The sequence below is a fragment of the Schistocerca gregaria genome, chromosome 1 (assembly GCF_023897955.1).
Source record: "Schistocerca gregaria isolate iqSchGreg1 chromosome 1, iqSchGreg1.2, whole genome shotgun sequence".
Classification (NCBI taxonomy): Eukaryota; Metazoa; Arthropoda; class Insecta; order Orthoptera; family Acrididae; genus Schistocerca; species Schistocerca gregaria.
In genome coordinates this window covers 829,758,477-829,770,990 of record NC_064920.1, presented here as the reverse complement: position 1 = coordinate 829,770,990, position 12,514 = coordinate 829,758,477, and the positions used below count along the sequence as shown (strand labels likewise).

Here is a 12,514-nt window from a genome sequence, read left to right as displayed (position 1 = left end):
TACCCTTCTCCAAGTGATAGAGTAATTATTTTGCGTAGTGGGAGTGCTATTATATTTGTCGCTTTGGCAGGTATTTCATCCCATCCCACAGAATTTTATTTTTTAGGTTTAGTATAGTTTTTTCTACATCTTTTGCTGTTACTTTGTTACATTTAATTAGGCTCTCTTTCCTGATCTGACTTGAGCCAAACAAATGTACATTATCTTGATAAGAGTGTACATCAACATCAGATTTTGCTACATTTAGGAAGGATTTATTAAGATTTTCTGATATCTGAGCTGGATGTACAATTATTTTGTCTTGTACCTATATTTTAGAGTTTTCTTGGTTACTGGGATTGATTCCAAGTTCAGATTTGACTACTGTCCATACTGCCTGATTTATTAGTGTGTTTTTTAATGAATTTAGTGTTTTCCATTCCTTTGCTGTTTTTACAACCTTCTTAAATAGTTTTTATATGCTTCAACATAGTTCATGAACTTAGGGCTCTTATTTGATTTCAGCTCAGCATGTAGCTCTCTCTTTCTATTGCTAGATATTTTTTGCCAGTGGTAATCCACTTTAGTTTATTTGTTTCCCTTCTTGGGCAATTCTGATTTCAGAAACAGACAAAAGACCTCTGAAAATGCACTGCTCTCTTTCTCCTCATGTTCATGCTCATGTGACGACTACTGTAGCCAGTCATATGTTAAACAGCTTCTGCAGAATGATCGACCTGATAAGCTATGTTATTATTATGTAAGGAGTGTTCAAAAAGAAATGAGCTGGAGGCACAATTACAGAAACCAGTACCTGTATGTTAGAAGTATAGACTCTGGCTGTTGAGATACTTGCCCCACTGTGACACAAGGCAGTGAATGGCTGTCTCATAAAATTCCCCGGGCTGCAATGTTAACCAGTTCCAAACGCACAGCTGGACGTTGCCGTCCACATGAGTGCAGGAAGTGCTGATGTTCTTATTTGACCAAGATGGCCCCCTTCTGATTCACTTCCTGCTGCACAGGACAACAGTGAAAGCCCAGTATTACTCGCAAAACCTTGACCACCATTTGCCAACTGATCAAAGCAGAACGACCATGCAGTCTCACCTGTGGGGTCATTTTGCTCCATGACAATGCAAAGCCTCATATGGACAACACAGTTATGGCACTTCTACAGAAATTCAAATGGGAGGTTCTCAGACACCCTCCATACAGTCTGGACCTCTCTCCCTGTGGTTACACCATTTTTAGTCACTCTTACAAAGGCTCTGAGGGGCAAACGATTCACCTCGGACGGTGGTGTTTAGCTGTACATGCGGAACTGGTTAACATCGCATCTCTGGGAATTTTGTGAGACAGCTATTCACCACCCTATGTCACAGTGGGACAAGTATCTCAACAGCCAGGGTCAATACTTCTGACATATAAGTACTGGTTTCTGTAATTATTCCTCCGGCTCATTTCTTTTTGAACGCTTATAGACCGCTACCATACTGGTACCGGTTTCTGTAATAATGCCTCAGGCTCGTTTCTTTTTTAACACCTCTTATAGACTGCACAATGGTGTTTTTTCTACCAGAGGCATCCTGATTCAAATTTGTGTTTGTAAATCCAGTGAGGCCATAGATAAGCTCATTTGGGACACACACCATGCACAGGGCCATTTTGTGCTGAAGTGGGCATGAAAATTATTCAGTTGTTGTTATTTTAACACATGAAGCAGAAGGTACAGCAAGTGTTGCAGGCTAGTTTGCTTTGCCAAAAGCTAAAACCTTGAAGCCTGTATAAGAAAGATGAACTCCATCCTATTGCACTGACTTAACCACTGCAAGCTATTGCAATTGATGTCAGGATAATTGTCAAATATGTAGTATTACTATATGATGTCTTTTCCAATATGTATATATTTACTTCACAGGGACTCTAAAAAGCAAACCAGTGCTGAAGAAAATACAAGATGATTACATACCAAGATTTTGCAACCCAGAAACTGTTCTGTCAGACAGTGGTACCACATTTACTAGCCACAAGTGGAAAGATTTCATGCAACAACACGGTATTAGGCACTATTAATCTCAAGTTTCCACCCAGAGGAAAATACATTCCTTGTGACTTTAACAAGTTTATTGGGACCTACAGCGATCACAAAAACATAGTATATTGCTCTGACACCTTGGTCAATTTGAGGAAATATGGAGTGTACTATTCCTAAAAGCAGACTAGCAAGGGAAGAAAGTATACAACAAGTTGTTGTACCATTAACAGAAAAAGCTAAACAATGCATGCAGTATTTTGACAGGAAAATCAGTCAACAATGAACATATATACCTGATGACAAGGTGTTAATCCATTATCACCATAAATCATCTCCCCATACGAAATGAAACTAAAAATGGCAGCTACACTACTCTGGTCCTTTTATAGCAGCCAGAATACTGCATGCGAGTAGCTTTTTTCTGATCTACCCTGAATCTGGGAGGAACAAAGGATTGTATGCATATCAGGATCTAAACTAATTTTATTAGGCATACATATACAGCACATGATATATCATATTTGTGTACTAATACATGTGTGTTTCTATTTTTCTGAGCCTAAGTTGATTATATGTTCAAATTATTTCATCCTACATATATGAGCATAGTTATCTTTTTTCTTTGTCATTAGATAAACACAGGAACACTAAAGCAGCAACACTTACATGACACATTTTTTAAAGTTCTTCATATGTCAGTTGTGCAGTTGACAAGCATTTTAAATATAACAAATTGGTGTGTCATGTCAGAGTTTGCACGCAGTAATTTGAGAAACCAGGTAACTGATCTGATGAGGAGTGTAAATACGACAAATGTTCCTGTTTGCAAATACCACAGACTATTCTGAGATGTTGTACACTTTGCTTCTTACAGTGCTATGGTCTCTGTGTAGAAATTTGGCATGTGATAAAAACAATGCTATATGTGTGCTGAATGCACTAATCAGTTGGCTTTGGTATAGGTAAAAACAAATCTAAATTCATTTAAATTGAAGTTACTAGCCATGTAATTATTCTGCAGGTTAATACAGAGTTGTTTAGGTTACATTAACTTGTAAAAACAATTGCATTCACTACTGAAATTTGTGTAAAACTGTTGAGAATTACCTCATGTTCAATAACACTGTTTTAATTGAAACCATGTCTGCACACAAATTTTAATACTATGAAGAAAGACTTCAGTTCTCTACAAGGAGTGTTATAGATTGTTTGTGTGCTAACAGTGATCAATATTCAATAACCTAAACTCTGACCTCAGATTGTACAAGGCATGATATTCAGTGCAGCAATAAAAAGTACTTACAATTCTGTAACTGCAATAATTAGTGTTAAGTGTGTGTGATGTATAATCCAAGAATGAATTGATGAGTTCTAGTGGAACACTATCCTTGTTGAGGTGCCACTGAATCCTTTGAACATGCACTGGATGTCATACACTTAATGACCAAAAACAAATGTATTGTATACCACTTCACTGGATGAACACCATAATGTGAATTTGAATAACTGTGTGCATGAGATATCAGCTCCACCTGGCTGGAGTGAGAAGTTTCTGCACTATCAGCACGACAAAGTATTAATGAGTCTCTGTTCGTGCACAGCAGAAGAAGTTAGGTGTGTGCTCATAAACAGACTGTAAGCAGTTAGAGCTTCTGCTGACAAGTTGAGTTGTGGCAAGCTTCTCTGCATTATGTTATCAGCAATACTATTCTCATGGATGGACAGTTATGCACTTAAGAAACTGCACTGAAACCTTCACTACACAAAATATGATATTAATGTCAGGGTCTTATGAACAAGAAAAAGACTATTTTTATTTTATTAAGCATATGGCAATTAATGCCACTCAGTATGAACAAACAATTTTATTTGCATATGAATATATAATATTTGTTGTAGGTTTAATTATGTACCTCTGATAAACATAGGTCCCTGTAAACATAGAAGTGAGTGAACCTTGGACTGTGTCTAGTTAACTAATTGGACTTCAGGGAGAAACAGAGATTATAACCCTCTAATCAATGTCATATGATCTGGTTTTTATAATCGAGTTCGTACAGCTCCAAACCTATGCATTAAAATGAACATTGAACACTTATAAAGGTAGATGCAGATGGGAAACACTCTTATCTCAGTTTCAACTGTTTTTCTGTAAGGGCAGGGTAGCCAACTCAGTTATCATCAGGCATATCCACTATTTGGCAGCTGACTAATAACCACGGAATAGTTAAAAAATTGTACCCCTTGTGTCTCTGTGATTAAATTAGTGTGTGTATGTGTGTCTGTCTGTGTGTGAGTATGTTACCTGAGCTTCCTGTAGTGTTGTAAGAGAAAATATTTAATAACACTGTGCATATCAAACCCTAGACTATTCAATTAGAAAGAGAATATGTTTGTAATCTAAATGTACATACACTATTTACAGCTATTTGTACATTTCATGATGAGATGAAAAGGACAGACTGCTTCTCATTATGTAAAAGAGATGCTGAGTCATAGACAAGCACAACAAAAAGACTGGTATACATTTGAGCTTTTGGCCAAAAAGCCTTCTTCTAAAGCAGAAAACATACACATATTTACACAAGCACAACTCACACACACGTGATAGTTGTCTTCGACCACTGAGGCCAGACAGGTTTGGAAGGCAACAGCTGTGACACAGGAAAGAAGAGAAAGAACAGTATGGACACTGAATAAAGTAATGCTTTTGAGAACAGTAACAAAGGAAAACAGCATTGGGGTACAGGACGGAAGAAGAGCTGCTAGGAAAAATCAAACAATGGAAAATCCAGGATGGAATAACGACAATATCATGAAAAGGATAGATTTCTACTCAACATATAGTGGACATGGTGAGTCACAGATAGGCACAATGAAAAGATTGATATACTCTGGAGCTTTTGGCCAAGAGGCCTACATTAGAAATATCCCATACATTCACACAAGCACAACTTGCACACACATGTGACCATTCTTTCTGGCCGAGCTGAAGTGGGCCAAACTGGGTACACAAACTCCTTGCCCCGAGAGGATCAGCATAGGGAGGTTTATAATGCACTAGCTGTAATATTTATGGAGGTACACACATGTATGCTTTTCAAGTCTCTGCTGTATAAGCTTAAGCTGCCCTGCCCTACATGATAGAGTGTTGTGTGGGAATAGTATCCATCTGCTTTACAGGGCAGCCTATACATCAGCACCAAGACATGATTATCCAGACCCCAAGATCTAGGCTGCCCAGCACAATAGGCCTGTTTTGTTGGAGTAATATCAACCTCCTTTGTCAACCTTCTCTGCATGGCAGACAATGTGAAATGGGAAAGAAAGGGTTTCCAAGCCCTTGGAATATAAGCTGTGCTGCATAAGAGACATGTGTGAGCAGTACCAACTGTTTTCTTGACCTCCTTTAGATGAGCATGCCTTGGGAAGATTGAGATTGATAGACAAGGATATGTGGCGAGAGGATGGGCAGGAGTGGATAGAAAGGGAGAGAGAGGGCAGGAGGGGATGGGGCAAGGAGAGAGGGGGCAGGAGGAGATGTAAGGTCAGAGAGGGGAGGGAGGATGAGAATGACTGAAAGATGGGGTTGTGGACAACAGGGGCAGAAAGAGTGAAGGGGATGGACAGAGAGAGCTGGGAGGATGAGAAGGGTAGCCAGAGAAGTGCTCATTCTCATTCATTTTACTTGCAGTTTGGTTCCATACTCAGCTGGGGGGGAAGTGGCATGACAGATGTTTTATATGTTAGGGCCAAAGGAATGATAATTAATATAAAAGATAATTCATTAGTCTGATGAAGAAGCAGATGTTACAGTAGCTCGTCCGTATTTCTGCTGTTATTGTTTATGAGACGAAGATGCAGTCCATAGCCGCTTCATCCTTATAGCTTCCACACTTACTCCTTGATTCAGATACCTAAACATTATAAATGATCTTGTTCTTATTTAAAGAACAATAACTGTATTGTGAACCTTAGGAAACATTTGTTTCAATATAAAGCACAGAGAATTTGCATTTTTTTATCTGCAAAATCTTTGCCATGAAAAGCAGCAAATTCTTCTTCAAACTGCAATACTTTGTTAGGCCATGCTCTGGCATTGCTCAGTAAATACTACCAGGAGATATAATTGAAATATAGTCTGATTTGGCTCTTCTACTACACTTTTTGCTGCTGGAAAACTTAATGATTAATCAATGTTTTGGCACTTAAATGCCATATTGCTTCCAATGTATTTCATGGCATCTGGGAGGACATCTGAGATTACAGAGTCATCACATACTGTTACCACATCTGTTAATAAATTTTCCTCAATATTCACAGATATGAGATTTCTCACGCTGGCAGTTCATCAACAATATACAGATCACTGGTAATGAAACTTACCTGTTTCCAGAGAAAGAAATATTTCTTTCATTGCCCATCAGTATAAAGAGTTGTGCCCGTTATCAACTTGAAATGATGTGGAGTTATTGTAAAATGTACCTAATCCTTGTATTCAGAAGAATGGGAAAGAAAATTGAAGACCTGTTGGATGACAATCAGTTTGGCTTTAGGAAAGTAAAGGAACCAGAGACGCAATTGTTACGGTGCATCTAATGATGGAATCAAGACTAAAGAAAAATCAAGATAGGTTCATGAGATTTGTTGACCTGAATAATGCATTCAACAATTCAAAATGGTACACGTTATTTGAAATCCTGAGAAAAATAGGGATAAGCTACAGGGTAATATACAATATGTACAATAACCAAGTGGGAACAATAAGAGTGTTAGATGAAGAATGAAATGCTCAGATTAAAAAGGGAGCAAGACACCCCTACTGTTCAGTCTACACACTGAAGAAGTGATGATGGAATTAAAATTCAAGGTGAAAAGAAAACAATGGTAAAATTTGCTGATGACATTGCCTTTCTCAGTGAAAGTGAAGAAGAGTGACAGGATCTGCTGAATGGAATGAATAGTCTAATGGGTACAGAATATGAATTGAGAGCAAATCAAAGAAAGGCAAAAGTAATGAGAAGTAGAAGAAATGAGAACAGCAAGAAACTTAACATGAAGATTTGGGGATCACAAAGTAGATGAAATTAAGGAATTCTGTTACCTAGGCAGCAAAAATAACCCATACCAGTTGGAGCAAGGATGACATAAAAAGCAGGCTTAGCACTGGCAAAAAGGGCATTCCTGGCCAAGACAAGTCTATTAATATGAAACATAGGCCTTCATTTGAGGAAGAAATTTATGAGGATGTATGTTGGAACACATCATTGTGTGGTAGTGAAAACCAGAAAAGAACTGAAAGATTTGAGCTGTGTTGTTATAAAAGAATGAGGAGGTTATCTGGAGAATTGCCAAGGAAAGGAATATTTGGAAAACACTGACAAGAAGAAGAGATAGGGTGCCAGGACATCAGTTAAGACATCATGGAATAACTTCCATGATGCTAGAGTGAGCTGTAGAGGAAGAGATTGGAATGCATCCAGAAAATTGGTGGTATTTATGCTGCAATGCCATCATGGCCAAACAAAATATTGAAATTTGAAGAAAAATTGCTGCTTTTCATGGAAATGATTGTGCAAACTGAAAAACACCATTGCATTGCTAACTGCAACAGGTAGAAGATATGCTCTGTTGGTGCTGCACATTTTAGCAATTTTTATCGAGATAAACTTATGCTGCACAGCAGTGTAGAAGTGTATGCAGAATCAGCTAAGTGAAAAATCCGTGCAATTTGTATATTTATTTATTTACAACAGCCAACTTAGGAATTTTCCCTTGTGCGAGACCGCTTGTACAAGATGGTTTGCCAACCAATTTAAAGAACTGGACTGGCATATTCTACTATTCACATCACTTCTCCATAACCTTTTATTGATACTCATTTGTGTTGTGATATATTGTGAAATTTTGAACATTCGTGAGTGTCACAATAAACTACTACTTCCACTGTCCATTGTAGGCTTGCACTAAACTATGCTCTGTTAAAAAAATTTCAGAACAGTAGGCCTATCCTTTTTCAAAACAATTGTTCTACAGTTTTATTGCGCAATTACATAATAAAAAGGTTAATTTCAGAATTTTTGGACACATACAAAACTATATTTTCATACCGATAAGTTACCAGTATGAATTTTTTGGATACATAATTTATTTCGTTACAAATCATAGTTTGTGATTTGCAGGTCAGCCAAATAATATATTACCCATGAATTTCATTGTATATCAGCACAAATAAATGTGCATTTTTGAGGATTTCTGGAAGATACCACTATCCTTGGCATAATCTACAAGCAATTTGCAGCAAATTGGCGTTCATGATTTAGTTACTGTAGCAAATTTTCTGACTTATATATTGTGTTACATCTGGTTTTCCCTTAAATAAGTGTACCCCATATATTATTTGCATTTATTGTAAATAAATTCTGTTTTTGAGTTTGCTAACATTTGTAATTAACATCAAAACATTTTAGGAAACTTTTACCACAGTTTTTTGTGTTGCTGTAATAGAATTCTTGTGTTTGTGTATCTGCTACAGTTCGTATAGGAAATTAGCAACTTTTTAGCTCAACAGATAAAAAGATAATGAGTGGCCTTAATTTAAAGTTGTTTGTTCACTGCCTTGTAATACATTGCACCAACCAAAATGCAGCTCACTGTAACTACTACTCTCAAACACGGAATGAGTTGGCTGATATTTGTAAGCAAAGCTGGAAATTTCCCAGACAACTGTCAAATGATTGATGTGAATCAGTGTCTTGGAACAGCTCCCAATCCCTGTACCCAAGGAAAAAAATCATGCAATACTGATTTAGTCTGGAAGTTAGTATGTAGTTAATTTGCATGCTTTTTAAGCTTTCAAGAGGCTCAAAGAGAGATTTTGTTGAAGTAATGAAAACTTTTTGGAATGCCAAGGAACTGTCTCTTTCACCAACTCACATTTTCTAGGAATTTCTTTAGTATATTCTCCTGAATTGTGAGGTTCATTCCAAATTTATCAATTCAAACTCTAGAATTCAAGACATCTAATGAGTTCAATAAAATTACTTTCAATATATTCGTAAAGAACATACTTAAAAGTCTAAGCTGATCATTGAGGTGCAGTTAAATACGCTTCAGAATGCAATGTGTTACCATTAGGTCACTTTATGTTTAAAAAATTCTCATATAGCTGCCTTAGTTATTTTGGATTCATTAGGTAGCATAATGAAATGGTTCCTCAATAACTTTGACAGATATGGTAAAGCAAAGAAAACGCATGTATTTCTGGGAGCATGTGCTGGATTTACAAAATATGTTTTGCCTGTATTCACACACAATTCCTTCAAACTTTTATATTTTTTCTATCCATATCACTTGCCAGAGGTACATGGTTTATTTCCTATTCCTCAACTGCCTTAATGATACTCTGTAACAAAATACTAGTCATAATTGTGTCAAAGCCAAAATAACTGGTTTCTTCCACTGTTTACACTTCCCAAAGACTAAGAAAAATTGAGCATTGGAATGTAGTCTAACTACTATGTCTTCCAGAAAATCGTAAAATATGTGAACATGAATGTTCATTTCGACAAATGTCAACATTGCTAGTCTCCCTTGGGTAGTAAAACCATGTGACTTAAGCTTCAATAAACATGGTTCATTTTTGCGAATACTTGGTCTGTATTTAAATTCCTTTGTCCATTTCTGAAGTGTCTCCCTGTACAGGAAAGGTATTTTTTGCTTTTACAAATAAGCACATCCTTCTGGCACTAGAGCTCTTAAAATCAGTGCTTGGATGATGTCCTCTGAATTCTTGTTTATTCTCTTGCTTTCGATCAACAGACATCATATTTGCATCAGTGTCATTTTGATAATGCAATACTCACACTTCTGTGTAATTTGGTTTTTTATTTTGCAATCAAATTATTTTTATGTCTGGTTAATGAAACAACATGGCAAAGATCATTTGTTTTCCTTCCTAAGGCTACATTACATCTATTTAGTGCTGCTTCTTTGTGTGCACTTAATTTTGTTAGACATTCTCTCTTGGCCTTCAGTTCCTTAATTTCTAAACCGTTACTCAGTATTTCATTGATCTTATGAATGAGATTATCAGCTATGGTCTGGTCAACCTTTTTTCTTTTTCTTTTTTGTGATACAGTTTCTGAAGTCGTCAAAGCTCATTCTTACAAACTTCTTGCTTCGCAGCATTGTGCTTGAGTTCTAGATCTCTAAGGAATGAATTTACTTTTGTTATTCATGGAATTATTTACTAAATACTATATAACTATATTAATTTCTCATTACTAATCAAATAAATAATAAAAATATGCAATAAAATATCAGCTACATAAATAGGTGGGGCAAATAGCTTATTTTGATAAAATTTGAAAATAAAAATTCAAGCTTTAAGAGGTTTTGAAATCAGCACACTCAGCCTGGCATACCGTACATAAAATCTTATTAACCGGGCTATACAGTCACTCTGAATAAAACTTTTATTCAGGTTACCCTCCATGAGGTGGGTGCACGCAACAACTGTGGTTATATTGGGTTAGATAGAGCAGCAATCAGTCATAGAATTAAGTTGCTTTAATATGACATTTATAGTCACAACGCAGATCAGATTTCGACCTGTGTCAGGTCATTATCAATGGAGTGCGAAATTGTAGCAGTTGTTCATGCTCAAGTGAATGCTTACACAGTTCAACCATTAGCAATTCCGCACTGCATTGATAATGATCTGACACAGGTCGAAACCTGATCTGCGTTGCGACTATAAATGTCATATTAAAGCAACTTAATTCTATGACTGATTGCTGCTCTATCTAACCCAAAACTCTTATTATTATGGCCTCAAAGTAGCAAGTGAAATGTGCAGATATAAAGAGCTCAATAGCAAGTTTTATTATATTTAAAAAAAAAAGAAAAAAAAAAAGAAAAAAGGAAAGAAAAACCGCTATTTCCATGAGAAATGAAGCTATGGTATCCAAGAGTGAAAGCTAAGAAACATCAAGAACATTATTTATTTATTTCCTACACAATGTAGTGAGTTATTCACTGTCATAGAGTAATCCAGTGTAGCTTCTTTCTTGAAGGTAACCCTAAAAGTTCATTTCTCAAATCTCATTAATAATCTTCAGATCAAAAATAAACTGCACACACATGCAGTTTTCACAAACACTTTGTCCATGTATTTGCATCAAACTATCCATTTACATTGCAAGTGCTCATCCTTAAGAAAGTCATGATAAGTTATGTTTACCATATTTCGAGCAACTTTAATGCATTGTCCACAGCATAATTATAGTGACCCTTGCTGATGACTGACATGAAACGAGTTACTTTCTTTGGATGCACACCACAATTTCTGTTTTCTGCCAGATGCACAGATACAAGAGTTCTCAAATTGAAGCCAAGGCCTGTAAGAGCATGTGAGAATTTCTTGTCCACCAGGGAGTGGAATGGTCCACCTCCTTTTTCTTTATACCTTGACACAAACAGCAAAATTCAAGAGTATCACCACTGAGGGGTTTATAAGCTCCTAGCTCCAACAGTTGCAAAGACAGGTGCAAATATGTGTTATTTCAACACAGCTGGTGCATTATGCCAGGAACAGTATTGGCTTGCTTATCCAAGTGCTTGCGGGGCAGTTTATATGTCAGGAATACACAATAATTTGCAAATAACTTATGTGAAGACTGCCCTGCATGGGATGAGTTTTGTGTTTGGTAACTGCAGGCCTCCTTTAAAGAACTGAGTTGCATGGCAGCCTATAGGCCAGTGAAAAAAAGTGACTTTCAAGGTACTGACATCTAGCATACCTTGCATAGCAGATATGTTGTGCTAGTACTATCTGCCTGCTTCGGTGACCTGTTGTGCAGGGCTAAATGTACAGATGGTAATGGCTGGGAGGAGGTTGAAATGGACAGAGGAGAGGTGGACAGAGAGAGGAGACAGGATGGGATGGATAGGGAGAGACAGGGTCAGGAGCTGATGGACAGAGGGAGAAGGGGCAGGAGGGGATGGACAGAGAGAGGGGTCTAGGAGGGTGTGGACAGAGAGAGGGGGAGCAGGATGCAGGAAGTGTGAGAGAGCGAGAGAGAGGGAGAGCATGAAGAAGGGTATGGACAGGTAGAAGGGCTGCAGGAGATAGGTAGGGAGAGGGGGGCAGGTGGAGGTACAGAGGGTGAGGTGAACAGCTGGAGATGGATAGGGAGCCTGGGGAAAGAGGAGATGGACAGACAGATAGAGGTGTGGAGGAGATAAACAATGAGGGGGTGGATGGGATAGACACAGAGAGAAGAGGCAGGAAAAGATGGACTGAGAGGCTGGGGCAGGTGGAGACAGAAAGCAAGAGAGGGGTGGGGAAGAGATGGGCAGGGAGAATGGGAGAGGAAGATGCGTAAGAGACAAGGGTGAATAGGAAATGGATGGAGGGTGAGTGGGGAGGTGGAGATTGAGAGGGTGATGGGGCAGGAGGGGATGGACAAAGTGGATGAAGCAGGAGATGAATAG

The 12,514-nt window shown here is 37.7% G+C and overlaps 1 protein-coding gene across 1 annotated transcript in view; it reads right to left on the bottom strand.

Annotated features, from left to right (window-relative positions):
• The window catches only part of LOC126271938 (cilia- and flagella-associated protein 251-like), a 681,069-nt gene that overhangs the window by 173,649 nt on the left and 494,906 nt on the right, over nucleotides 1–12,514 (bottom strand). The gene's annotated exons all lie outside the window — the stretch shown is intronic.